This window comes from Hemicordylus capensis, chromosome 1 (genome assembly GCF_027244095.1).
Source record: "Hemicordylus capensis ecotype Gifberg chromosome 1, rHemCap1.1.pri, whole genome shotgun sequence".
NCBI lineage: Eukaryota > Metazoa > Chordata > Lepidosauria > Squamata > Cordylidae > Hemicordylus > Hemicordylus capensis.
Genome location: NC_069657.1, coordinates 208,532,830 through 208,559,281, shown reverse-complemented (window position 1 = coordinate 208,559,281; position 26,452 = coordinate 208,532,830). Strand labels below are relative to the sequence as shown.

The window sequence follows — 26,452 nt, the reverse complement described above, 5'->3', positions numbered from 1 at the left end:
GACTGGCCCAAAGGGCAACAGGGCATATTCCCGGTGTGCCACACCCACAGGGCACCCCTGTGCCCCACTGCACTCAGCAGCAGTAAATATTCCCACCCTTAATCACCCATTCTGCTCAAAACCGGGTGCCCTCCCCACCACCCTCTCAGTGCCCCCAGTCCAGCCCTCGTCCTACTCCATTAATAATCGTGTAAATGAGCCTACTAAATTTAATGTTGGCCCAAATGGGGTCTCACAGGGCACACGGCAACTTCAAGGTGGAAATCCAATTAGGGAAATGCACAAACTAATTCCTATAGGTAAACAACAATGGGGGACAGCGTTAAGTCTTCCCACCACAGTACAACAGCCAGCCAATCCGATTTAAGTCTTCCCTCTCCCCAGTGTTTTCACCTTTGAAAAACCCAAGCCTAAATGCACAGCGTTTGTTTCCTTGAGTGTGCATTGTCCTGTCGCGGACTCTTCTTTCGCTCATCCTTCAACCTCAGTTCTCTTCTCTGGTGCTTAATAATACATAGGATCTGGCTACACGAATGGTAAAGTACTTTTGAAGTTCTGAACCATGCTCCCCGCTCCCCTCCCTTAAAATAAATATGAAGTGAATGTTGCGTCTGGCTTAATCCTCTGGGGTTTCCTTTACAAAGCTGGGCATATCCCCAGAGTAATTAGAAGCGAAGCGGGGAGGTGGGGGTGGTGCGGGAGAAGGGTTCAGCTCCTCTGGATGTACGTTGAAAGTTGCAACACGGATCAGGGAAGAAGGATGAAAGCCAGCTCCATGCACCACGTGGAGAACGCATTGCTTGCCCCCCGCTGGAATTGTATGGGAACTAAATGCGCGGGTTGGGGGAGGACGCGAAGCTCGCCCGCGTTGCTGCGCTATTTGAGAAAGCAGGTAATTTAATACTCGAAACGGGCGGGGTCACCAAACTGATGTCACAGGAAGCGCGGATGTTTCCCTTCAGCTGCCTGCCGATCACTTACACGCTGACAAGGCTTCCCTTCCAGTCCTGTTCAGATCGCGCCGTCTCCTCTCTCTCTCAACAGCACACTGACTGGACTAGTCGCATGCTCGCACATTAAGGACGGCTGCTGTAAGTGGATTGTACGCAGCTCGCAGAGTCGCCTTGGAGTGCTCTTTACCATTTCCACTCTTGTGGGTTGGGAGGAGACGTCTCCTTGCGAAACCGGCAGGAACAAAACCCACTGCAAGTTACACATTTCCCTCCTTAGAATAATGCAGGAGTAGTCTCGGGTGAGTACAGACCAATTTTTAAAAATCCAACTTCTGAAATGAACCCCCCCCCCATTTTTTTTTTTTACATCTACCTTCTGTTCTGACCTTACTTGCTCCCCAAAGATGAATGATTAAAAAGTATAAGGAAGAAGAAGAACTCCCTTTGGAAACCTCAGCCTTTGTTAGAGAAATATGCACCGGGAGATGAGGAGGAAAAAGGGACCCCTTTTTAACAAAATGGCATATTCATTTTGAACATGTATAAAGGATGCTGTCAAGTTCTGTCTTGGGAAACAGATGAAAAGTTGTCTTCTGAAGCACAGTTAGTGTTCATTTGACACATGCAAATAATTCTGACTTAGAGAAGTCCTACTAGGAACGCTTCGAGTTCCACTGCTGGCATCTGGAAACCTTCAGAGCTTTAATTCAGGAGAAAGAAGCATGCCAAGCAAATTCGGTGTAAAGTGGGCTTTTGAAAGAGCGGAAGAATAAGTGAGAATAATTAACTTGTGCCATTTTTCTGGCTTGTCGTCTTAGCATTTTAGGCGTTTAATAGGTGTGACTCTTTCAACTGAATGGTAGCTTTGTGCTTCTTTAGAATACGATACAGTTGAAAAAAGAGTTTGCAGAATGCATCAAGTGCATTAGATCTGCAGCTTTACCTGATGCATGTAAGATTTAAGTCCTGCTAAGTTTAATGGGATGTACTCCTGGGAATGTATGCATCTGCTGTATACACTTGGGAGCAAGCTCTATTGAACGCAGTATGACTTAAAGGTAAAATGTGCCATCGTCAAGTAGATTTCGACTCTTGGGGCCTACAGAGCCCTGTGGTTTTCTTTGGTAGAATACAGGAGCGGTTTACCATTTCCTCCGCCCACATAGTAGGAGATGATGCCTTTCAGCATCTTCCTATATCGCTGCTGCCCAATATAGTACCAGCAGGAATTTGAACCAGCAACCTTCTGCGTGTTAGTCAAGCATTTCCCTGCTGTGCCGCTTAAGGTGACTCCCTGTGATTTACCTTTGAATAAACATGGATTGGATCAGCCTGTAATTACAAAGCTGGTACCACATAACTGTATTTGCATCCTGATGTTTCTGAGCATGCATCAAAGTCCCATTGATTTCAGTATGATTTAAGCCTGTGCAGAGATTATGCTGCATGTGCATACAGGTGTCTCTACACATGTATATGTTTTTGTGTGTATAACTATGTGCAGTCATTTAAAAGGGAATCTGGGTATAGGCCCCCTCAAATGCAGGATAAAGATAGTATACTACTGTACATCTGTTGAACATAATGTACTGTACTAACTGTATGTGCAGTGTACATTGTAGATTGTTCATTGAACATAGTGTATGAATAGAGTTTTACTTCCATGTAAATATACTTAAGATTGTAGGTTTCCTTGCTAGTAAGTCCTTTTAGGTTTCAGTGAAATGAACCTCCAGCTAAATGTGGCTAAAATTGCTGCCTAAAGCTGCAGTTCTGCACAGACTTACCTGGAAGCAAGCTGTACTGAATTTTTTAGGACTTCTGAGAAAACACATAGAGGCTCACACAGCGTGGTCAAAATCCTAAGCATACTTTTTGGAAATATTAGACTGAAATCCTCAGGTCCTGCATTTGGGTAAATGTGATTAGGAATGAGTGTTAGTGGTTCCCCCCTAAAAAAAAAAAGTTTTCCCAATTGTGTGTGGGTATATAGTACCACTTTTTCTCCTGAAACTTCTGCTTAAAAAGCATTACAGTTGTGGAAACCTGGTTATGTATGAATGTGTGGTATGAAGGGTTAACCTCCCCCCACCCCGCCCCCATTTACTTTTCTAATGTGGAGGTCATGTTTATGTGTGAAGTGCATTACCATGACAGTCAGCTTTGATGGTTTACTTTCTGTGTGTAAGAAAGAGAGACTGCAGGGGTGAACATATGTAATGAATTGTTCATGGCAAAAATCCCACGAAGATGCACAGATTGTTACTAGAAGACTGTTAACTAAGAAATGAAATTCCTTCTTGTTGACTTCCCAAAGAGATCTACAACCCTGAGGTAATTCAAAGGGTAGCTCTACATATTTTGTGGGTACCGGATGTGAGATGCAATGGGTGATCAGAGCAGTTGTGGCTATTTGACATTCATTTTTAAGTATCCAGAGCACCATCTACTCACTTTTTGGATCCTGTAAATCAGTGCAAGGGATTTCAAGAAATCCACCTGAAATTACAGTAAGGAGTTGAATTAGATGTTTCTGTGAGACTTTTTTTTTTTTGGCCAGATATTGGAAAATGCAAGTCAGCTTGCTGAAATAAATGTGACTTTTTAGAACAAGGAAGCTACTCTTACTCATCAAACATCAATGATAAAGTTAGTTTTTTATTAAGTGAAGTTTGGTCTTTAATGATGATATAGCTAATGAATCAACTTTTATACCCGATCATAATATAGCATGGTTAAATCTGGTGTAAGAGATGTCTGTTTCAGTATTTAAGTGCTGCTGCTGTTCATTTGGAACCATTTCAGTGTTTTTTATTCTTCTTGTCTGCCTGATAGTTGTCTGTGTGCACATGTGTTTATCTTTTAATTTATTTAAAAAAGGTGTTCAAGGCTTTGTGAGCAGATAAAAAAAACCTTTGTTAACTGACAAGATCCAGATTGAAACTGATTAATAACTTTCTGGATAATTTGGATAATTTTAAATGATAGTCTGGGATGTTTTGCTGTATTGTAAATAAAATAACATTCACAGATTTAGAACATAAAAACCGAAATGTCTTTCACTATACATTGTTCATTTTATATGACTTAGCACTGATTCTGTGCATAGAGCCCAAAATGGCAAACTTTTTTTTGTATCTAAGAGCCAGCCCACAAATTTAGAAACCAGTCAATGGACACTCGACAAAATTACTGGATTTAGTGACAGACACTGTGGAGGGGGAGGGCAAGTGGGCTTCACTTTATCCCCTTTACAAGTAACATGCGTAGAACAGAAACAGGACTGCCTGGTACAAGCAAGGATTTTATTAAACAACTATACCAATGAATATCCTAGTCTAGGTGCCATAGTTCATAACTTTTAGACACCATGGTTCCCTGGTGCCTTGGATTTGTCAAGTCCTGGCATAGAGTGTTCAAAGTAGAGCCAGCGTGGTATAGTGGTTAGAGTGCTGGACTAGGACCGAGGAGACCCAAGTTCAAATCCCTCATTCAGCCATGGTACTAGCTGGATGACTCTGGGCCAGTCACTTCTCTCTCAGCCTAACCTACTTCACAGGGTTGCTGTGAGGAGAAACCTAAGTATGTAGTCTGGGCTCCTTGGAGGAAGAGCGGGATATAAAATGTAAAAAAATAAAAATACTTCATACATTTTGTGACATATGATATCTCACATTACATACAACAGCCCTGTAAGGCAGGTCAGTAATATTACCTCCATGCTACAGCAAGATGACTGAGAGAGGGAAAGAGGCTGACTCAAAAGGCCACCTCACTAGTTCATAACAGAGATGAGAGCAAATGAAATACTTCTGGAGCATAGTTCAGTTTCTTAACCATAGTGCTACAAGAACATTCCTCTGTTTAAGTGATAAATCATGCATGGGTGTGATTGAAAAGATATTCAGGAATTATAATGTGCAGCAAACAAGGTTTTAGTGGACAACTGTATTCTATGGAAGCATCCAGTGCTATTGTTAGTAAAGCATCTGTTATTGTTAGTAACAGTGGGATTGGCCCAGAAGGCTGCTGTTTTATTAAGGAAACCTTCTCTAAGAGTGGCTATCCACAAGTCATCACAAACAAGCTCAGTTTTTTTTTTAAAAAAAAAGTTATATAGGTGAGTGGGTTTTTTGCCGGTGTCTAACTATGATCCTGCAATGTCTAAGTTTTACTTTGTGAAGCTGAATTCAAAGCTCCCCCTTTTAATGTATACTTTCCCATTATCATCAGCAATGTGCTTTAGATCCATATTTAACATCCTAAATTTATCAGGCCATGTTTAGTATTTACAGACCTAAATCCTAAATCTAATTACAGACCTCGGAGATTTTTCACACATGAAGGTTAAATGAGCATTCCCTTACATTTCTCTGCAATTAGAGTATAAAACTAGAGTGGCAAGAGTGTGTATTTGATTTCTTTCCTGTGTTTTTTCCTGTAATAGCAATGTTCATATGAGAATAGAGGCTCAAAGCTATTTTTATGCATATGAAGAAGATATAGGTTGAGTTTTCTGAGTGAAATCCTTAAAAGAAAAGTGGGCGGGGGAGGGGGGACAAAGAAAGATCTTCAGAGTATACACTTTAAAATTGAGTGATTCAAATGTGACAATTTTGCTTTTACAGACATTTGATTTCAGTTTGTCAAACAGAGGTGCAAATAAGCGGTTATGCTTGCTTTTGCTGCTCCTTGCTTGGTATACAGACAATTTGTATGTGGCTCCTGCAAAATGAGAGAAAATGTTTAACTGACCAACAGCAATTGATTCAGAAAGTTCATTCATCCAGCAGTAGAAGTAAGTGCAGTAAGATATTTTGTAGTTCTTGAGGGTTTGCTTGTTTTTGGTTGCTTAGTATCATTAGTACTTATGCTTTGAGGACCTTTCAGTTTACAGTAGAATAATTTGGGGTGTCAACATCTAGAAATCAGTAGAATGACTGAAGCTTCAGTCTGCTTAATTAAAAAATTTAAATTTATACTGGTCATATTGAATAATCTGAGTATGTGGACAGACTGAAAGTACTCATTTCACAGAGTAACTGTGGTGGAATTAATTCTCTTTGAATTCTCAGTGCTAACACCTTATAGAACGATCTATACGTAGTTCACCAAAACTCTTAGGATTGTGGGAATTTTATGTATTCCACAACAAGGGATCTGTTTCTTCAATGTTTTTCGTAATATCGGAGAAATTGCTGGTTTCTGTGCCTCTCTACCAACATTTACTTTCTGAAGTTGGGAGGGCTTGAAATGTGTGTCTGTGTTGCAATTTGTGTTTGAGAAGGATTCACTATGTTATATGAAAGATTATAGCAGCAAAAGATTTATTTTCAGGAAAATGCACTAACAGCTTGTATCATAACAACTCAATGGAAAAGAAACTACAAACTTTCAACTGACACCTTAATGGCAAAAAATCATAAAGGATCAAGATGCAGGCATACAAGCTAAGTAAAATATATTGGGATTTTTAGGCTCTATATCTGTCCAGAGTGAACTCAGACCTCTCCACATGCTTATTATTTTAGGTATGCGATTATAATATTATGTGTGTACACCTATGTAATATGTACATAAATTACATTGTAGTGAAACATCATCATAATCAATTTTATTACGGCCGTTGGCCAGCAGAAATAGGAATAACAAATATACTCAATACAACAAGAACGAAACATATGTATCATACAAGTTTGATATGGTAAAAGGGCAGCTGAAGTTGATTGTGAAAAGCATGGGTTTACTATTGGGTTTACATAACATGTGAAGTTGGCCCCAGTGAGCTTCATAGATGGAGAGGGTTTTAATTTTCCATTTTGCCATGTCCATATAACCCACATCAGTCCTTTGGAGACAGTTCTGGAGCTATGTACATTGTAACTTTTCAAAGTAGATTTGTTTACTTGAGAATCCTGTCCACAAGTATTTCCCTGAATCCAAGGCTAGGTTTTTTCCAATTTAGAATGGAAAATGACTCCCTCATTTTTCCATGTTAGAAATGAGGGAGTCATCTTAAATTCAGAGTTCTCTTCCTTTCAGGTAAACACAGTATAACATGTATTTAATCTGCATTTTTAAAGGAGGTCATCTCACTTTCAGAGTCACCTCCTATTCAGGTAAATTTGGTATTCAGAAGTAAGTTTCATGTCTTTCAATAGGACTTACAAATATATATTGATAGGACTGCAATCTTAGATTATCTTGGGGAGAAATGTTCCAAAGTGTTTGCAGCCATTGATCAGAATTATAGTTTTTTAATAGGTACATTATTTACTGTACCTAGGAGTTAAATGTTTGGGTCACCATTTATTTCCAATAGGAAGCTGCCTTTTACTGAATCAGACCACTGGTCCATCTGGTTTGGTACAGTCTACACTGATTGGCAGTGGCTCTTCACAGGGTTTCCCTGCTGAAGAGCCTGGTTGCCAGGGCCTGAGCAAGGAACCTTCTTTGTGTGTGGCTCTGCCACTGACCCAGGGCCGCTTACCTTGCACATTCTGCTCCTGTTCCTAATTCTGGAGTGCATGGATCACTCATCAAAAGTCCACTTTTGGAGGCTTCATAAAGATTTAATGATCTCAGTGCCATTGCTTGTATGGCTTTTACATTCATCGCTAACAAGGAATTGCTGAGGTCGTCCACATGACCAGGTGGGCAGGCGGGAGGGGGGGAAGGCTCTGCTTCACTCAGCTTCCCTCTCAGACGATTGGCAAAATGTTGTTGAGAGCAGCACCTGCGCTCCCACATGATCCATCTCCGGAGAGCAAGGATGATGTGGCCGTAGCCTCCGGGTATCCCACAATGCCCCACACGCTAAGTACAGTGCATTGGGGGATTCTCCCAGGGGACGGGCGCTCTGGGCTCTCCTCTCTATGTCTCCTCGAGCTGAATGCAGCCTGAGGAGACACATGAGCAGGAAGCCTGGGTTAAGGGAGCGCTTACTCCCTTAACCCAACTAGGAGCTGGGCTAAAAAGATGGGCTAGGCAGCGCTGCCCCAATCCCAACAGTTCTCACGCTCAGCTTAACCCAGACTGGGCTTCCCTAGCCTGAGTTGGGTGGTGCGTGAGAAAGCTTTCAACCTCCTTGTTTTGTGTAACACAGAGCTGTAGGGTGTGTTCAGAAAGTGTTTAGGTTTTAATTGTGGCTGAGACCTAGTGTACTTTTCAGAGTCATAAATTAGGGTTGCCAAGTGACCCGTCCTTAATTTTAAGGAGTTAGGAAGTGGTGTGGGGTTGATGGAAGACTCTGCGGTGCTTTAACACAAGGTGCTTTAAACAACAGATAATACAGCTCCACTCTTTCCTGTTCTTTGAAATTTTAATCAGGTAACCATAGCTATAATTGAGGTTCAGTTCTAAGGCTTCATTTGGTATGCAGATCCCTGTATATGTGTGTGTTGCATAAACTTGGGAAGAAAGCCCAGATTCAGCCCACTCCATATCTTATCTCTGTATAGACAACACCCAGTTTTGTGGCACTGTAAAAATAAGTGGTTTTCCCCTATTGATCTAGCATTAATTAAGGTTTTCTTTTTTTCTTTTTGGTAATTAACCTTTTCATAGTGTTCATTGGCCTGTGGTGAACTAAGTAACCAAATCAAGTTTTGGAGTATTTAATGAAATCTGTTTGCATTACAGTTTTCCTATCATGTTCATGTACGGTTGGATTTAAATTGCTGTTTTATTTATGTTAACTCTCTCTTGCTATTTTTATGCACTGATCCTGTAAAAATGATTTAAGTATTGCAATATATTGCCTAGCACAGGTGTGTGTGTGAGAGAGAGAGAGAGAGAGAGAGAGAGAGAGAGAGAGCGTGCAGGGGTGTCCTTAGAGAGCCCTGGCAGAGTGCGGGCCCTGAGGCAAATTATCCAGTGCAGTGGGGACCTTTCACTTAATTTTAATGGCAGCAATAAGAGCTGTTTGCCCTGCCATAAGAACAGCCGTGTGTGGGGTGGAGGTGGGGGATATGTTTGTGTGGTGATAGAAATAGGCATGTTCATTGTTGTTAATTCCAAAATAGTTTAGTGAGGCCAGCAACCGGATCTCCAAGTAAGGAGTTCAGACTCCTGGCTTCCTTGTTCTTGGGTCCAAATCAAGCACCCCTGTTTTTGTCTCCTGTGTAAGGGTTGCTCAAGTTTATACTCGAGCAATCCCTTATTACAAAAATATGCTGTGTAACATATGTGTTTGGGATCAAACCGCAGTGATTTTCCTCATTAAGCTTGATTATGAATGTATACCTAATCAAGACTGTTGGTAAGAACTAAGAACAACTGAAATAAGTGAGACATTGAGCCCTTTCTTATGATCTGTGAGAAGGGCTTGGCAGGAGGGTGGGGAGGAAGGTTTTGTTACCTTCCCTTCCCCGTAGATGAACCACGGAGGGCCCTGGGTGCATTGATCACACACACAGATGATCCTCCATGACCTCTGGCAGCATGGAGGGTTGGGGGCTAGTATGTGTAGTTCTGTGCTCCTCCCCCTCCCGGGACTCCCCTAATGTATCGCATGAGTGTTTGGTGCATTGTGGGTATGCCACAGCATCAGCTGGGAGCCCTGCAGTCTGCTAGCCCTGGCTGCAATTAGCCAGGGCTAGCAGACAGTTGAAAAAATGGGGCTAAGGGCATGCTTGCTCCCTTAACCCCATTCAAGCTGCAGGCTCCACAGGCAGGTTTGCCATGGCAGCAGCACCATTAGCTGCTTGCCTCCTGCTGTTTCTCACGAGCAGCCATGAGCGGACTTGGCTTTCTTAGCCCACTTTGGGCTGCTCATGAGAACAGCCTCACTATTTAATTTCAATGGGATTTTGTCATGATTAACTTAGACCGGGTCCTGCCCTATAAATCTGGCAGATCAGGCTCAAGTTAATAACATTTTAGTGAGGAGAATGAGGCTAAAATAGTTACATATAATGCAGTAGGAAGGAAGACATAAAGTGGTTTACTTATGAAGCACTTAGGACTTTGCAAAATAATTTAACACCAAGGATTTTGGAAAGAGATGAAAATGACTATTGCAACTTCTGGGAATTTTTAATACTAATTCCACATCTGTACTTTTAAAAAAAACCCCACATTGGCGTTTTCTGCACTGTGGAATAAAGTTTATTGGCTGATTACTTGAAATGTAGTCTCAAAACGTGTCTTATGGAGCCGTCAAATAGTTGTGAATGGAACTGCTCTGGAGTAAACCCATTGTGTGTTGCAACTTTGGAACAAGCTAAGTCGTAAAACAAATAGTAAATAGTGTGTGTTTGGCTTATTATATATTCAGCAGCAAAGAAAAAAGGAGTTACAGCCTCACAATCTAGTTTAACACATTTGGGTTAAACCCTCTCAGTCCCATGGGCTTCCATCTAGCTGAAAGCTGGTGACAATATGACAGTTCCTTGTTTTCCAGACTTCAACACTGGATATTTAATACATGTGTTGGATGCAAAGAATGATGAAACATGGTCCATGAGTTAAGGGGACTCAAGTTTTTTCTTTCTCTTTTCTCAGACAACAGCCCCCACTCCATGCCACTTATGAAACTGCTTTAAAAACTGAGGAGAATTTCAAAATTTTGTGCTATGGCATAGAAGTAAGACTCCATAAATAAATAGAGTTCTGCTGGGTTTCCTGTGAGAGCCTAAGGAGCTCTTTGGATCTTGTCTTTTGACAGTAGTAATCCTTTATGATTGACTTATATAGCCAAATCAAATAAACAAAAATTACTGAATGCAGTGGATGGGTTATCAGCATTCAAAGAAATATTGCTTTATTCTTAAACTGAGATGTCAGATCTTAAAAGTGGAAAGTTACTGCTCTTTATCATGGGAACATTTGACTCTTCTGTTTCTGTCCATGGAATCCAGCAGGTGTCACTCTGGGGACTAAGTGTGAGTGAGGTTTTGGAATCAAGTGTTTGAAGCCAAACTGTACTGAAGAGAAATATTTCCTTTATAATCCATTCTTAAGCCACTTTTTTAAAAAACTGCAGGTTCATCGCCCCAACCACTACTCTCAATTACTCTTCTTCCCATGTGTTATGGGAGAAGAACATTTCACCCAATACCCCCTTTTTTCTTGGGCACAAATTGTCATAAGTCTGATGTGTGTTTGACTTTGAAGGACCTCGCCACCACTGTGCTCATGTAACATTTGTGTTTGATTATAGGTTCCTGCTTTTGCTATGCAAGCTGACACAATGATTTTCTCTAGGCAGCAATTATTATAGCTACAGTTGGTATACTATCAGTCTCACCAACAAAATAAAATCATGAATCTCCATGGTATGAGAGAGGAAGTCCTCTTTCAGTTTCATGGTAAGAGGGGTGTGAGATGCTACAGCCACAGAGGACTGTACATAACACCACAAAAAGACACAACCCTTCCTATGTCTGACGGTAATAACCATGTGAACTGACTCAGAGGTCATTCACACAATCAAAAACTGTGTTCTACCCAGGTTTGTGTGATCCCAATTTTTGGTTGTGTGGAAGCAAGGTAGAAGGAAAACCTTGGTAGAAGTGATCATGTGGAAGCAAGGTAGGAGGAAAAGCTACCCAGGTTTTCCACCTACCTTGCTTCCACACATCCAAAAATTGGGAGCACACATAGCTCCCAAGCACGGGTAGAACACAATTTTTGATTGTGTCAGTGACCTCTATTCTTGTTAATAAAAAGGTATTCCTTGTTTGTAATAAATGTTGTTGGGAATTATAGGATACACACACTAAAAATCTGTGGCAGGCCTGATGTGGTGTGTTAAATACCTTTTGTGGTAGGGCCAGTTTTTAGCAGAGTTATGTCTTGAAATTATCTGTGGAGTTTGGTTCAGAACTGACTCATTGTACTCGTGCTAGGAAGCAGAATGTTTCATTTATGCAGCCAATTCATCTTTACTGAGAGTTTCTGCTCTGGATTGGGTTGGACTGCTCTTCAGCTGTTTGGCAAGACAAATGCATCCAAATTGTTTAAAAAGTGTCAAGTGCTGTGCATCAGTATCACTTTGCTAGGTTTTTCTTGAAAACTGTTATGTGAGCAGGTGGATTCACACAGCTGACAACATATTAGGACATGAAAGGTAACTATATTGTTTGTCTTATATATATGATGCACTTGCCGTATATTGACAGCATTTTAATGTTGTGGGGATTTGGGACAACTGAAAACGAATGCCAGCATGCCAGATGGTTCAAGTCAATTTGTCTGTTGGGCCGAGTTACTGAGTTCACGCTTACTTGGCGTTAAACTCCACTGTTGGCACTTACATTCAATGATGCACACATAGGACTGGTGTGCACATTCCATTCTTTTGTTATCTGGAATGGAGCATGCTAAAGGCTAGGTCAGAACTTGTAGTTCATGATTAAGGTGCTACCAGAATCCAACCAGTGCTAGAAAAAGAGCAAAACTACCATACAGTCTGTGTTACCTGTAAAGCTGCCTGTCTATTATACCTTGATATGATTCGGAACTGATAGCACTCTCTAGTTGAATTAGATAGAACCAGTAAATATAATTTATCATATGCGCACTTGCAAAGTTGCAAACTAAGGCCATATAAAAATCCTCATTTCCTTTCTTTCCTCTGCGAGTCCATCCTGTTCCGTTCTTATTTTGTTCCATTTCCTCTCCAGCGATGGTGTTGAATGAGTCATTTTGGCAGGCATTACAAATATGGCCACACACACTTTCTGAAACCTTTATCCTATACTGCAGTGGTTCCTGAGGTGGGAGCCTCCAGATGTTGCTGAGCTACAACAACCATCCAGTGTTCCCTCTAAGATGTGTGCGCATTCACAAGTTTTTTTAATGTCCCCTCAGTTAACTTTAGATCTCGCTCAGGTTGACTCAGAAGTGCCCCACTTGAATGCATGTGCATGCACACTGCCTTGCTACTGCCGCCCAGAACAAAATTTATTCTGCACACACAGATGAAAAAAATTGGAGAGAACACTGCTCCCATTAGCCCCAGCTACAATGTATTGTAGCTGGGGATGGTGGGAGCTGTAGTCTAGCAACATCTGGAGGCTCCCAGTTTTGGAAGCACTACCATACTGGTTTCATATGTACAGTCTCCTCACTGCTTTGGCTTTCTTTTACTGTGCCTGTAACATCGGACTGAGCAGAAAGAGAGCCCTTTCCCCATTCATAATACAGGCTGAGTATCCCTTATCCGGACATCCGAAATCCGGAATGCTTCAAAATCCAGACACCACGCCATAACAAAAACAAAAAACAAAACTGCCTACAGCTTTAACCTCTCACTGAGCGGAGCCCCGCCAGTGATGTGCTTATGCTTTTTCTTTCTCTCTGGACCCGCCTGGTCCTTTAAATGCTTTGTCTTCTTCATCGCGTTTTTGGGTGGCAGAGCAGCCATGACAGGGGCCGCCACAGGAGCTGAAGCTACCGTTGCTTCGGATGCCTGAGGGAGAGTTGCGGCCCGGGGTCCCAGCAAGCGAGGGAACCGTCGCGACCTCCGAGAGAGCCCCTTCCGACAGGCAGCCTCTCAGGGTTTCTCCCAATTGAGAAATCTCCATGTATTTTAAAGGCACAAATCACCAAAAGGCTAGGAAAACTGAAAAAACTGACTGAAAGCCAAACAAACCTAAACGAATGAGGAAAGGGAAAGGAAAAAGAGAGGAAAACAGCGACTCCCTCCCCCCCACACACACAGAGTAGAAAGGAAGGATAAGAATAAGGATGGCCAGAGAAGTCGGAAAGCACTAGAGCTAGCAGTTCAAAAAGTACCCTGCTCAGTTTGGCGCCTGCTCTGTCCCATGCCCAAGATATCTCATTATGCAAATATTCCAAAATCCGGAAAAATCCGAAATCTGGAACACTTCTGGTCCCAAGCAGTTCGCATCAGGGATACTCAACCTGTAATTACCATTAGAAGGTGGGACAGAATGAATTTTGCCTCTGAAAGCCGACTGTTGTTTGTGTACTGAGAAGTCTTTACAAACCATGTTATATAGAATCTGACAAAATTAATGTGTAAAGACTGAAGAAGGTTGGCTGTATGGGCTTTGTTGCAGCTTCTTTGCTTTTGCAAAATCTCACTGTATATTTTAGCAAGCAGGTTTCAGATGAGCAGGTTATGCACCAATCCATACTCTTTATTTTCTAGTATTGACAACTTTGCTAATCCATATCTCTTGCAGATGACTATGAGACAGTACAGCTCATAAGGACTGCTAAAAGCATGTGATTATTTATTTCTCCCATTTACATTCAGCTGTTACTCTGAGGAGTTCAGGGCAGCTTCCATAGGGGTTACTGCATTTTATCCTCACAATAAACCTGAGAGGTAGATTTGACTAAGAAATAGTGACTGGCCTAAAATCAATTTCAGAGCTGAGTGGGAATCCACATCCGCCCATTATACCACACTGGCTATATGTGCCATTAATTTTAACAGAAGGTGAGCTATGCTTTTCAAAATTATAAAAGATCCATAAGGAGTGGGTAGATCCCCATGAACAAAAACACCTTAAAATCAATGCTTTTTTCATCCTAAAAGATGGAACGAAAATTATGGAAAGGGGTGTTCTGGGGAAGGAAAAGCTTCTGCGTTTATGGGTGAAAATGGATGCAGAGGTGCACCTAGGTAATTTTGGAATCTGGACCTAAAAGCCTTTGGAGCCACCCCCCACTGAAGCCCCCCTCCCGCTGTAAGTTAAGCATCATCCCCCACACATACACACCATGACACACACAGTATTTTTAACACATGACCTTTTGAGGGCACAAACAGCAACCTTTCCCTACTCCCCACTCTCTCTAAAGCAGCATGGTCCTGTGGCACGGCGACCATACCACCCAGGAGGATTTGGAAGCCTCCAGAGGATGTGGAGGCCCTGGATTTCAGCCTGAAAGTCCAGGGGCAAATGTACAGCCAGAGGGAAGGGGGCTGTAGCTCAGTAGTAGAGCATCTTCATTATATGCAGAAGCTCCCAGGTTCATTCCCTGCCACTCCTGGGAAAGAACCCTTCCTGAAAGCCTGGAGATGGCAGTCAGTGTAGATTTTACTAACCCTGATGAACCAATGGCTGGTTCAGATGCCAGTCTTCCATTTCCCTCCTTATTCTTCAAGTGGGTTGCCCACCTCATTTAAAAAAAAAGGTTAATACTGTATGAACATGTATTCACTTATACTTTCTTCTGTCACCTTTTTTTTTGTAAGCAAACATTTTCAAAACAGCTGAAAAACTGCTCCAGAGATTGTGGAGGGAGTTAGGATTGTGATATGGACATCTGCCAATCAGTGCCATCCTAAGATTCTGCTGCAACCAGCAGAACTAGCCGCCCCCGTCTGTGCTGGGGATGGATAGGGCCAGGTGCTCCCCCCGCTAAATAAATTGAATCATCACTTTTAAAAGGTGCTTCTTTCTTCATCTCCCTGCCATGCTTCCAGGTTTATAGAAGTCTGTCCCCCTCCCCCACACACAGTGAAGTTAGAGTTGCCAACTCTGTCTGAAGCTATTCCTGGAGAGGTTCCCCCCCTCCCTCACCAATTTCCCCCCAATTTTTTTCCACAATATCAAGCTGTTTAAATTGCTTCCAACTTTAAGTGGAGTAGAAGATACAACCAAGGGAAACCCAGCATTCATTTACAGAAGTCATAATTCTCATGATTGTATCTAGGCTGTTGATATTTATTTAATTTAATTCTTTAACACATTTGTATACTGCCCAAAATGCAACTCTGGGCGGATATATAAGACCAAAGAACAACAACCCCCAATATGGCCTTTCAGTCTTCATGTAAAGACTTGGTCTGCACCTGCAGAGCTGAACTTGACCCATTTCATTTAGAGACGGAGATGAGGCTTTGAATCTGCTGACACACGAAGCTTCCCCTGGAGTCATGTTACAGCACATTGAAGGACACAGATGTACAACAAGCTCAGTTGTACAGCAGTAAAATACCTGCAGAGCACATTCTCTACCATTGGCAACTGGTGCAGGGGGCACCTGGCTGTGTAGAAGGGTAACAGCTATTTCTGTTTTCTAAACCGATTTCTGGTGCATTCAGCAGCTGTAAGATCAAGATTTTAAAACTGTTTTCTGCCCTGTTTCCAGTGAGAATCCTTAGGTGAGAAACAGGTTCACAAACTAAGCATGCTCTTCAGTGAGATAGAAATGTGTGATAAGCACTTTCTTGGAGGATTGATTCTTCCCTCATGACTTTTATTTCCTTAGGACAAAATTTGGAAGATAATAGAAGCAGATAAGGCCTCAAAATAGCTGTGGGTTGGGTATGTGGGATTCACCATTGCATTTTGTTCAGCAGCAAAACAATTGCTGTGATTATATAGGCAAGCAGTTTTCACAGTTCTTTTCCCACGACCCAGTTGAAAGCAATCGCTTCTCCCCGTGACCCAAAAGATTAATTTATTTTCATGAGAGTTTTCATAAAATTACAGTAGGTCAATACAGGCTATTTAAACCACTCAGCTTAATATTTAACTGACACATCAAACAAAGATATTGCTTATACAATGTTTTAAATGTCATATAAAAGACTATCAAGCTGAGTTTCACTTACTTAATATGATGGGTCATAAAAAATTTAATAAGCAAGGGATCCAGTGCCTCATAACCTGTGACCCAGTACTGGGTTGCAATCTGTACACTGGGGTGGATGGGTGGGAACCACTGGACTAGAGCCGAGTTGGTATCGGGGAGTACAGTCTGAAGCTGATGACAAGGATCAGGCTGGGTGGGGAGTAGAATCAAGATAAGCTGGAAACCTGCCATAATTTTTTTAATTCCATGGGGCTTACTTCTGAGCAAGCATGTTTAGGATTGCACTGCAAGTGAGAACAGCATTAATCCTGGCTGTGGGCTGTAGGCCAATATGACCTAGGAAGTTTAGGTAGCATTCTAGCCAGTCGGATGGCTGGCCTAAGAAACCCCTGAAGGAACAAAGAAAGGTAGGAAGGTTCTACTGCTAACCAAGCCACATCATTGTCTAAATAGCTTTAATTTTATTTTCACCTACTTTTGTATGTTTCAGCAAGTCAGTATGTTTCATCAGTCAGGGGTGTCATCCCTGGCCTTGGGAATAAAATGGTGAGGAGTGGAAAGAATGATACATTCAGCCATACAATCAGTCTTTGAAAAAGCCATTTCATGGTAGACCCTTGCTGAGTTTGCTGTACTTCGCAGTACACAAGTCTTCTATACGCTTTATTTCATGGTAGACCCTTGCTGAGTTTGCTGTACTTCGCAGTACACAAGTCTTCTATACGCTTTATTTCTGAACGGCAAGGACTTCTTGGTACTTGATGGACAGCTGCAGTCAGGGCAATTGAACACTTGGAGTGGTCTTATTTGAAGTTATTTTGCCCAGCTTGCTAGTAGTATGGTGATACTTCACTAAGACCAGAAAGGTCAACCAAAGCTGGTGGCTCCGGTTAGTGCTTAAGCAGTGGACATTCCACATTGGGTTGTAAGAGTTCGGATGCTGATAACAATGGAAATATTTCCCAGTATATACCAACACTACAATCCTTTAATTACTAGAAGGATTCCCTGAGTTACTATTACACACCAGTTCTGGGATTATAATACAAAAAGACTTTGGTTGGGGATGGAAATTAGCTGGTCAGGGGGCTCTTAAAGATCCATACAAAAGAACAGTGGTCATGTTGATCCACTTGGCTAAGGCCTAGGGGCATTTTAGCTACTAATTAATTAATTAATTAATTAATTAATTAATTAATATACTGCCTGACTCCAAAGGCTCTAGGCGGTTCACAAAAACAAACACAACATCAAACAAACAAAACAAGATGTTAAAATAACTTAAAACATTCAAAGATTACCAAAAGACTGGCTTTTAAAAAGTGTCTTAAGGACTCTTTTGAAGGCTAGTAAAGATGTTAAACTGCAAATGTATATAGGGAGCAAATTCCACAGTCCAGGAGTGACTACAGAGAAGGCATGTTCCCAAGTCGCCGCCAGACGAGCTGGTGGCATACAGGGACAGAACTGTCTCAATGACCTTAATGTGCGGTGGGGATCATGCAGAAGAAGGCGCTCTCCCAGGTAACCTGGTTCTAAGCCATTTAGGGCTTTAAAGGTAATTACCAGCACTTTGTACCTCACCCAGAAACCTATTGGTAGCCAATGCAGTTGTTTTAACACAGGAATAATATGGTCTCTCCAAGAAGCCCCGGAGACCAATCTAGCCGCTGCATTTTGGAACAACTGAAGCTTCCAAACTACATACAAAGGCAGCCCCACATAGAGCACATTGCAGTAGTCACGCCTAGAGGTTACCAGAGAGCGTACCACAGTTCTGAGATCATTATCTTTAAGGAACGGATGCAGCTGTCATATCAATCAAATTTGATAAAAGGCGCTCCTGGCTATAGCCTCAACCTGATAAACCAGAGTGAGGCCTGGGTGCTGAAACACTCCCAAGCTACGTACCTGATTCTTTAGGGGGAGTGTCATCCCATCCAGAACAGGAAGATTTATCATGTCCCTCGAAGTATGATCCCTTGCCATGAGTACTTCTGTCTTCCTTGGATTATGTTTCAATTTATTATCCTTCATCCAGTCCATTACTTTGTGTAGGTAGGCATTTAGGGGAGTTGTACCATTTCTTGATGAAGATGTCATGGACAAATCGATTTGGGTGTCATCAGCATATTGATAACACTCTACTTGAAACCTGATGATCTCACCCAGCGGTTTCATGTAGATCTAAAAAGCATTGGAGATAAGATGGACTCTATGAGCAATGCCATACAACTAGCCAACCCTGCACAGATCATCTGTGCGCTCTTTGGGCCCGGCGGTTACCTCTTCCCTCCACCTTCTGCTCCAGTCTCCACTTCCAGACCCAGCCGCCTCTCCTCCCCACCGCCACTTCTGCCCCCCTTTCTTTCCCCCCTCCTGGGCCTTGCCTCTGTGGCCGGGCCGGGCCTGCTGTCACCTCTGGCCTCTGCGGGCAGGCCCGCTGCTGCCGTAGCAACCAATCCTCCTGGGTGCACCTCAGCCAATCAGGTGCGTCCACCGCCCAGCCAATCAGCTGGGCGCTGTGACGCACATTCCAAGGCACACCCAGGAGGGTTATATATATAGATAGCTCTCGTTTCAGAGAGCACCAACACCATCTGGAATCTACCAGAGAGATTGGAATGGAGCCACTGCAAAGCAGTACCACCTATTCCCAAATCCCCCAGTTGATCCAGAAGGATACCATGGTTGATGGTACTGAAAGGCACAGAGAGATCCAAAAGAGCCAACAGAGTCACACTTTCTCCATCCATTCTTTGGTAGAGATTATCCATCAGGCCGACCAAGGCTGTTCCCACCCCATAGCCTGCTCTAAATCCAGTTTGAAATGGATCTAGATAATCAGTATCTTCCAAAAATGCTTGGGGTTGATCAGCCAGAATATCTTGACAATCCTGTTTCACACAGTCAAGTGACTGGCATTTGAATTTTATGTGATACGATCCAAACACCAGTTTACCACCTCAGTGAGAGCTAGACCTGCTTCCATGTTTCAAAAACACTGTATTGGATAACCCCCTTTTTATAATTAACAGACCCTTGTAACTGGATGTGTGAGTGGATTAATGTCTTATTGTGATAAATTCTGGGCTTGCAACTAAATACAGATTGTTAATAATAAATAAACAACAATATAATAAACTTTATTTGTTAGTCACTCCATAACAAATTGTTCTCTGCGTGTCACACAACATTTAAAAAATCCAGTAAAAATACACTGAACACTACAAACAAATCACAATACAATACAATTTAAAAACTTTTTAAAACAATCACATGTAAAAATCAGTTTTTAAAAGCCTGAGTGAACAGAAAGGTCTTCACCTGGCATCTAAAAAAACCAAAGTGACCGTGCTTGGTGAGTCTCACTGGGGATGCTATTCCATAAACGGGGTGCCACCACTGACAAGTTCCTCTCTTTAGCAACCACCCGCCTCACTTCACTTGGCAGGGGCACTTGGAGCAGGGCCTCTGAAGATCTTACGTTCCAGGTTGGGACAAATGTGGCAACGCACTCTCTCAGGTAACCTGGTCCCAAGCTACTTAGGGCTTTAAAAGTTAAAACCAGCACTTTGAATTGGGCCCTGAAACGGACTGGGAGCCAGTGCAGCTGATTAAGCATGGGCGTAATATGATAAAAACACCCAACCCCAGATAATACACTTGCAGTCCTGTTTTGTACTAACTGCAGTTTCTGGACCATTTTCAAAGGCAGCCCCATGTACAATGCATTGCAGGAATCTAAGCAGGAACTTACCAGAGACTTGGGTAACTGTGGCCAAGGTATCTCTGTCCAGGTAAGGTCATAGTTGATATATCGGCCAAAGCTGATAAAAGGCGCTCCTAGCCACAGAGGCTCCTTGAGCCTCTAGAGCAGGCATCCCCAAACTGCGGCCCTCCAGATGTTTCTGAACTACAACTTCCAGCATACCCAGCCACAAAAAATTGTGTCTAGGGATGCTGGGAGTTGTAGTTCAGCAACATCTGGAGGGCCGCAGTTTGGGGATGCCTGCTCTAGAAACAGTGCTGGATCGATGTGCACCCCCCAGACTGTGAACCTGGTCCTTCAAGGGGAGTGCAGCCCCACCTGGAACAAGCTGAACACCATACACTCGGGCAGAGAAAACCACCAATCAACAATCTTCTGCCTTGTCTGGATTGAGTTTCAACTTGTTCACACTCATCCAGTCCATTACTGCATCCAAGCACTGATTCAGGACAGTCACTGCCTCACCTGCATTTGATTTAAAAAGATACAACTGAGTATCATCCGCATACTGGTGGTACTTCAGGCCAAATATCTGGACGAGCTCTCCCATTGACTTCATGTAAATGTTAAACAGCATAGGGCAGGGTTTCTTAACCTTGGGCCCCCAAATGTTGTTGGACTACAACTCCCAGAATCCCCAGACATGGCCTTTGTGGCTGGGGATTCTGGGAGTTGTAGTCCAACATCTTCTGGGGGCCCAAGGTTAAGAAACCCTGGCATAGGGGAAAGAATGGAACCCTGTGGAACTCCAAAGCACAATTGCCAAGGGGTTGAGCAGTAACCCCCCAGCACCACGTTTTAGAAACAGGCCTTGGGGTAGGATTGGAACCAAGCAGTGCCTCCCACACCCAGCTCAACCAGCCTGTCCAAGAGAATACCATGGTCAATTCCATGGACTGCTGAGATGTCCAATAGAATTAATAGGTTGCACTCACCCTGTCTCTCTCTGTCTCTGCACAGGCCTTCCCACAGGCTGACCAAAGCAGTTTGTTTCAAAGCCAGGCCTGAAGCCCAATTGAAAAGGATCAAGATAATCCATTTCCTCCAAGAGTGTCTGGAGCCGATCAGCTATTACATGCTCAAGCACCTTGTCCAACAAGGGATTATTGGCCACAGGCCTATATTTGTTTACATCCTCTGGGTCCAGCCTGGGTCTCTTTAGGAGAAACCTTAAAATAAATGAAAACCCTATTATTAGGCACATGGGGTGGGGGGACTTCTTAGAAATATTTGCAATAGCCTTTGTTTTATGCATGGCTAATGCTGGAAAAGGGCTCAAGTTAACCATGTGTAGAACAAACGCAAGAAATGGAGGTGGTGGATTGTGAATGCAGCTCCCCCACCTGGGGTGGGGGATGACCCTGACAGGAAGGCTCAGATGCTTTTTAAGGCAGTACAGGATGAGGAAAACATGGGCTTTCTCTGCTAGTGCCAGGCACTCCATCCTCCCCATCTTGAGTTGGGCCTCCAAAGACCAAGAAAAAGGGTGGGTGTATGGAGGGCAAGCTGTGAGTGAGCACAATTTATGACATTGTACAAGACCATTACTATTTGATCATGTGGCACATTAAGGCATCAACCTTTGGTTCCAATTTCCTGCCTTTTTGGAGCTTGAGCCAAAATGGGAAAGCCTTCTCCTTGGTCTTAAACTGTCAGGTTGTTGTTGTTGTTGTTTTAAAAAAACCATCACATATAGTATATGTGCAGCAATATGAGATCGGGGGTGGGGGTGGGGGGTGGGATGTATATTTGTATTTGTATTTGTGGGAGGGATCTTAGCTCAGATGCAGGCAAGCATTGATACTAGTGGTCCCTATAATGTTCAGGTGTTTCTTCCCCCTAATCATAGTAATGAACATTTTACCAGTATCCAAATCAATCAACTTGGTTAAAACATCAGGGATTTCACGGTTTCTTTTGTGGGATGTACCTCTGTGAAAGCATAGCTCTCTGATTAGAGGATTATTTGCTGGTTTATCCTTGATGTGTGCTAAGTTAATGTGTAAGTTTTTGACACTGACTAATCACATGAGTTTTAACTGGGTGAAAAACAAACTTAAACAAAAGTCACCTCTCACCTTCTTTTCACCCCATTTCCTCTGCCCACAGAGCTCCAACAGAAAACTGGAAAAAAATTGTTTCACATGTTCCCATTCCTTTTTATTTCCTGAGCTTAGGCCACAAATGGAAAAAGAGCTACCAGACTGCCATGGGAAAAGACAGATGCTCTCTCTTTCTCTTGCATTATTTATAGCTTGCTAAAGTATGTAAAATGTTACAAGAAAGCCCATTCTAATGAGATTCCCATCCTGACTTCCTGGCCAAAGAAGTTTTAGAACAGCTTCTTTAAAAAAAGAAAGAAAGAAAGAAAAGAAAAGCCCAACACACATTATAGCTGTATACCTGAATTGAGTAGAACCGCTGAATCACTCTTCAGGTTCTGTTCCCTGCTTCCTTCTTTGCCTCCATTCCCAATTCCCAACTGCATTTTATGTAAAATCTGCACATTTCTGAGGAAATATCCTTGCACTTCCTTAGCGCCTGTGTTTTTACCCATCAACAAAACAGCTGTGTACATGAATTTCCTTTTCCTTTCTCAGACACTGGTTTCATAAGATGATTAATCTTTTCCATAAACAATTAAAAAAAAAAAATCAAAGTTGAGGCCAAAGATCAGTATGTGGTTTTCATCTGTTTGTAGGGGACCAACTTCTGTTGGTGAAGGGAGCATAAACATTAAGTTTATACTGAGTATTGTTTCTGCCTGAAAATGTGCACTCTCTTATCAACAGAAGTGGACCTAATAAAGCAAGGGAGTGAAGGCTCCAATGGCCTGAAGAGTGATTAAGTGGTTCTACTCAATTCAGATATACAGCTCTAATGTTTGTGTTGGGCTTTTTCTTTTCTTTTAAAGAATGACATTCACAGGCATTGGAATGTGGGCAGATGGAAGTGGGCGAGATAGAGACAAAGAAAATCAAGAGCGGTTTTGATGCCTTTCCTGTCTGCTGTTTTGTGCACATTGCCAAAAAGGGGTGGCTTCCACAGGGGCAAATTTAGGAGGTCCCAGCCTCAAAGGTTTTACCAAAGTACCAGGCAAAGAGAAGTGACAAGGTGCTGGCCTGGCACTCAGTTCCAAGGTCTGTGGCACTCCAGATGTCTACAGTGAGCAAAGGGAAACATTGGATTTCCCAAGCAGTCAGGTGCAAGGGTTAGCATGCAGTAAGCCCATGTAAGGAGTGGCCCAGCTTCAATGATTCAAGGATTCCACCCCAAAGTCCAGGGCTCTCAGGTAGTCAAGCACAGGGATTAACCCTTGGCCAGCCCACACAAAGTATGACCCAAATATTCCTGGTTCAAAGAGTGTCCAGGGCAGTCGAGTGTAGGTCTGGCCACACAAGGAATGCTCAAGGATGGTGGTTTCAGCTCAGCAGTTTTGTATCTTGCAGTCCAGTGTTCCAACGTCGGGACCAGCACTCCAGTGATTCTGACTGACGGGGGTGGGTGGGCGAGGAGAGATTTGAGCACACAGGAAGGTGGTACTCATCCAGGCAGACTCTTGGGCAATAGCAGCTTGTGCCACTAAGCTTCCATGAAAAAAGGCTTCACAAGAAACCTCTGAGACCAATCATAGAGACCATATTTGAGAGTAAAGCCTTTGTCCACAGAACAGAACAATAGAGTTTTCCCCCCTGTAAAGTTCCAAAGATGGCAAAATTTAGAAAGACAAAGGGAAAAAGGGGAGAATGATCCAGGTACTGGAAGGAGTGGGTGTGATAGCAGCTATTCAGATGAAGCGCAGGGGGAAAGGGGTTCTATATTGCCTATATAACTTTACCTTGATTGCCATCTGGGGTGTACACCCCTGTTTCACAGAGTAGTTTTTAATTAGGAACTCTGGCTTCATTAAGAATACACAGAATTCAGGGGGGAGGGGTTGGTGCATCATTTTATGGATGTTTTTGCACCAGTTTGGGTTTGCATGACCTAGCTGTTTGACCCAAACAGAGGCTATCTTCTTTCCTGGCACCAAAATGCTTGTGCATGCTTTGCTCTGCCTTGCTTCTATCAGAAGCCAGAGTTTCCAAAGAGGAGGGGCAGAGAGAGGATTACTGGCAACAGTGTAGAGTGGCGATTTAGTCACTGTGTTCTGAAAAACATTTCTTCAGCACACCACTGAAGGTCAATAAATGACTGTTCTTACCTTCTGTTGTTTCCACATGGATGCGATTGGTATTACTGTATTGAGTGAGTCTAGTACCAGCCTGATCAAAGCCCAAGACTGGTGTATCAAAAGAAAAATACATTAACCATTGTCAGAGCAGAAGATAACTCTAGACCCCTCTGCCTATTTCAATGCTTTCTCTGGCTATAATTGTCTCCCAGCATTCTGTTCACCTGCCTGTCTAACATAACCCATCCTAGGAGAGGTCAACCTCAATCTCAAACATCCTGTAGCAAACTAATGCACTAAAGAGCAATTTCAGTAGAACCAAGTGCTAAAACTGTTCCTGGACTGCATCCCTTCCAGTTGCAAGTTATGGATTGTATGTTTTGAATGCTTCTCCACAAATTAATGAAAACACACCCTGTATATACAATGATTGCATGGCATGGAGAAGGCAAGGCTGATCCTCCTGGTTTCTGGCAACGTTGTTTCTCTCACTGTTTGGATCTCTTTGAAGCAATTGAAGTGAGAGAGGAGCTAAAATCCTAAAGTTTGGTGACCCTTATTGTAACTTGCATAACTGCAAATCCTATTAATGGTGATTGTATGAATCATCACTGTATCTTCTGTGTTTGCTTCTGTGTCTCCTCTGATAATGAGTATAGAGACTGGCCAAGTTCAGAAGCAGTATTCCAACACTCCAAACAGCAGCCTTGGATATTGCTGTTTTGTCTTGCAAATTCCCCCTCTAGCTTGTACCCCTTTGGACTTGCAGGCTTCTTCCCCCTCCCCTTTCCAGATGCAATTTGAACTGGGCACTGTAGTTAATACTAACTTGAAAACTTTGATTTGGAGTTCAGTGCATAACATAGTTGCCCAATTTGAGGATCATGACAAACTATGGTAAGAGCAACTTGGACATGGAAGAGGAAATCTGTACACAGAAGGAAGGAGGGAGTGCAAGGTAGGAGGCCACAAGTCTTTGACTTCTTCCCACTCCCCCAAAATGTGGTTTGGAGGATCCTCTGAATTAAGCCATTGATTGTGCATTATGCAAATGCAGTACATTTAAATTCACCAGCTGTAAATTCTGATGTGTGTCTCCTTGTTCTAACGTTTAATGCAGGGGAAAAAAAGATATGCTCTGTTTTCTTTTATTGCATAGATATCTTTGCATATAGCCTCTGGCTTAAAAAAAAAAATTAAATCCTTCCAAATCTTTAGTTACCCTCTAAAGGACAATATTAAAAAGCAAAGTTGTCCTTCCCCATTCAAGAATCATGGGGGATATTACTTATTTAAAGTAGTTATATCCCACCCTTCCAGTTCAATACTGCTTGGGGCAGCTCACAAAAATGGGAAAACAATTTCTAAAAATGTAACATTGTGGAATTTCTTTCATTATGGCCTTTTTTGATTGGCATGTGGCCAAACATGGTTCCGCTTCTCTCGATGACCTTCCCAATCCAAATAAGACATTTGAGCTATTTAGATCAGCTACATTTAACTTGTCAAAATTGTTCCTAATGTTTGAAGGATCAGATCTGTTTTAGGCTGTGCCTGCTCAGGTATACTGGCAAATAAAGATTCAGGCTGAAGCACTGCAATTGTGTTGTGATTTATGCCATTGCACAGGTATCATTATCTAACGCAGGTTTTCTACTAGGATAGCTGCCACATATCTGTGGTGATGTGCTGGTGTCAGCCCCAGTTGCCAGGTTTGGAGAACCTAGGGTGCAAGGCCCTCGGTGTTAAAGCCTCTAAAGCCTGTGATCACTCCAGTTTATAAGCAGGCTGAACCCCCAAAACATTCTTGGGAAGGTTCAGACATGTAGCACGGATGTTCCCCAGAGCCTCATGGAAATCCACAAATACCAGAGCCCTAATGTAGCATATAGCCAAAAGTGAATATGAGTAAAGGCAAATGTTGTATAAACTGAGCACAGTCTGGTATTGGAGTAAAAAGCAAATGTTTTATTACATTTAAAAAAGGAACGGAATTTACAGGCAAGTAAAGGTCAGGATAAAATTGGTGCT

General features: G+C 42.5%; 1 protein-coding gene across 2 annotated transcripts in view; it reads left to right on the top strand.

The window, feature by feature from the left end:
• Positions 1 to 945: 945 nt before the first annotated feature.
• The window catches only part of CALCRL (calcitonin receptor like receptor), a 126,550-nt gene continuing 101,043 nt past the window's right edge, over positions 946 to 26,452 (top strand). The window contains exons 1-2 of one of the 2 annotated variants that reach the window (XM_053272343.1): positions 946 to 1,252; positions 5,582 to 5,751. The gene's annotated coding sequence lies outside the window, so the exon portion shown is untranslated. The remainder of the gene's footprint in view (positions 1,253 to 5,581; positions 5,752 to 26,452) is intronic. The other variant, XM_053272313.1, reaches the window with a different exon arrangement.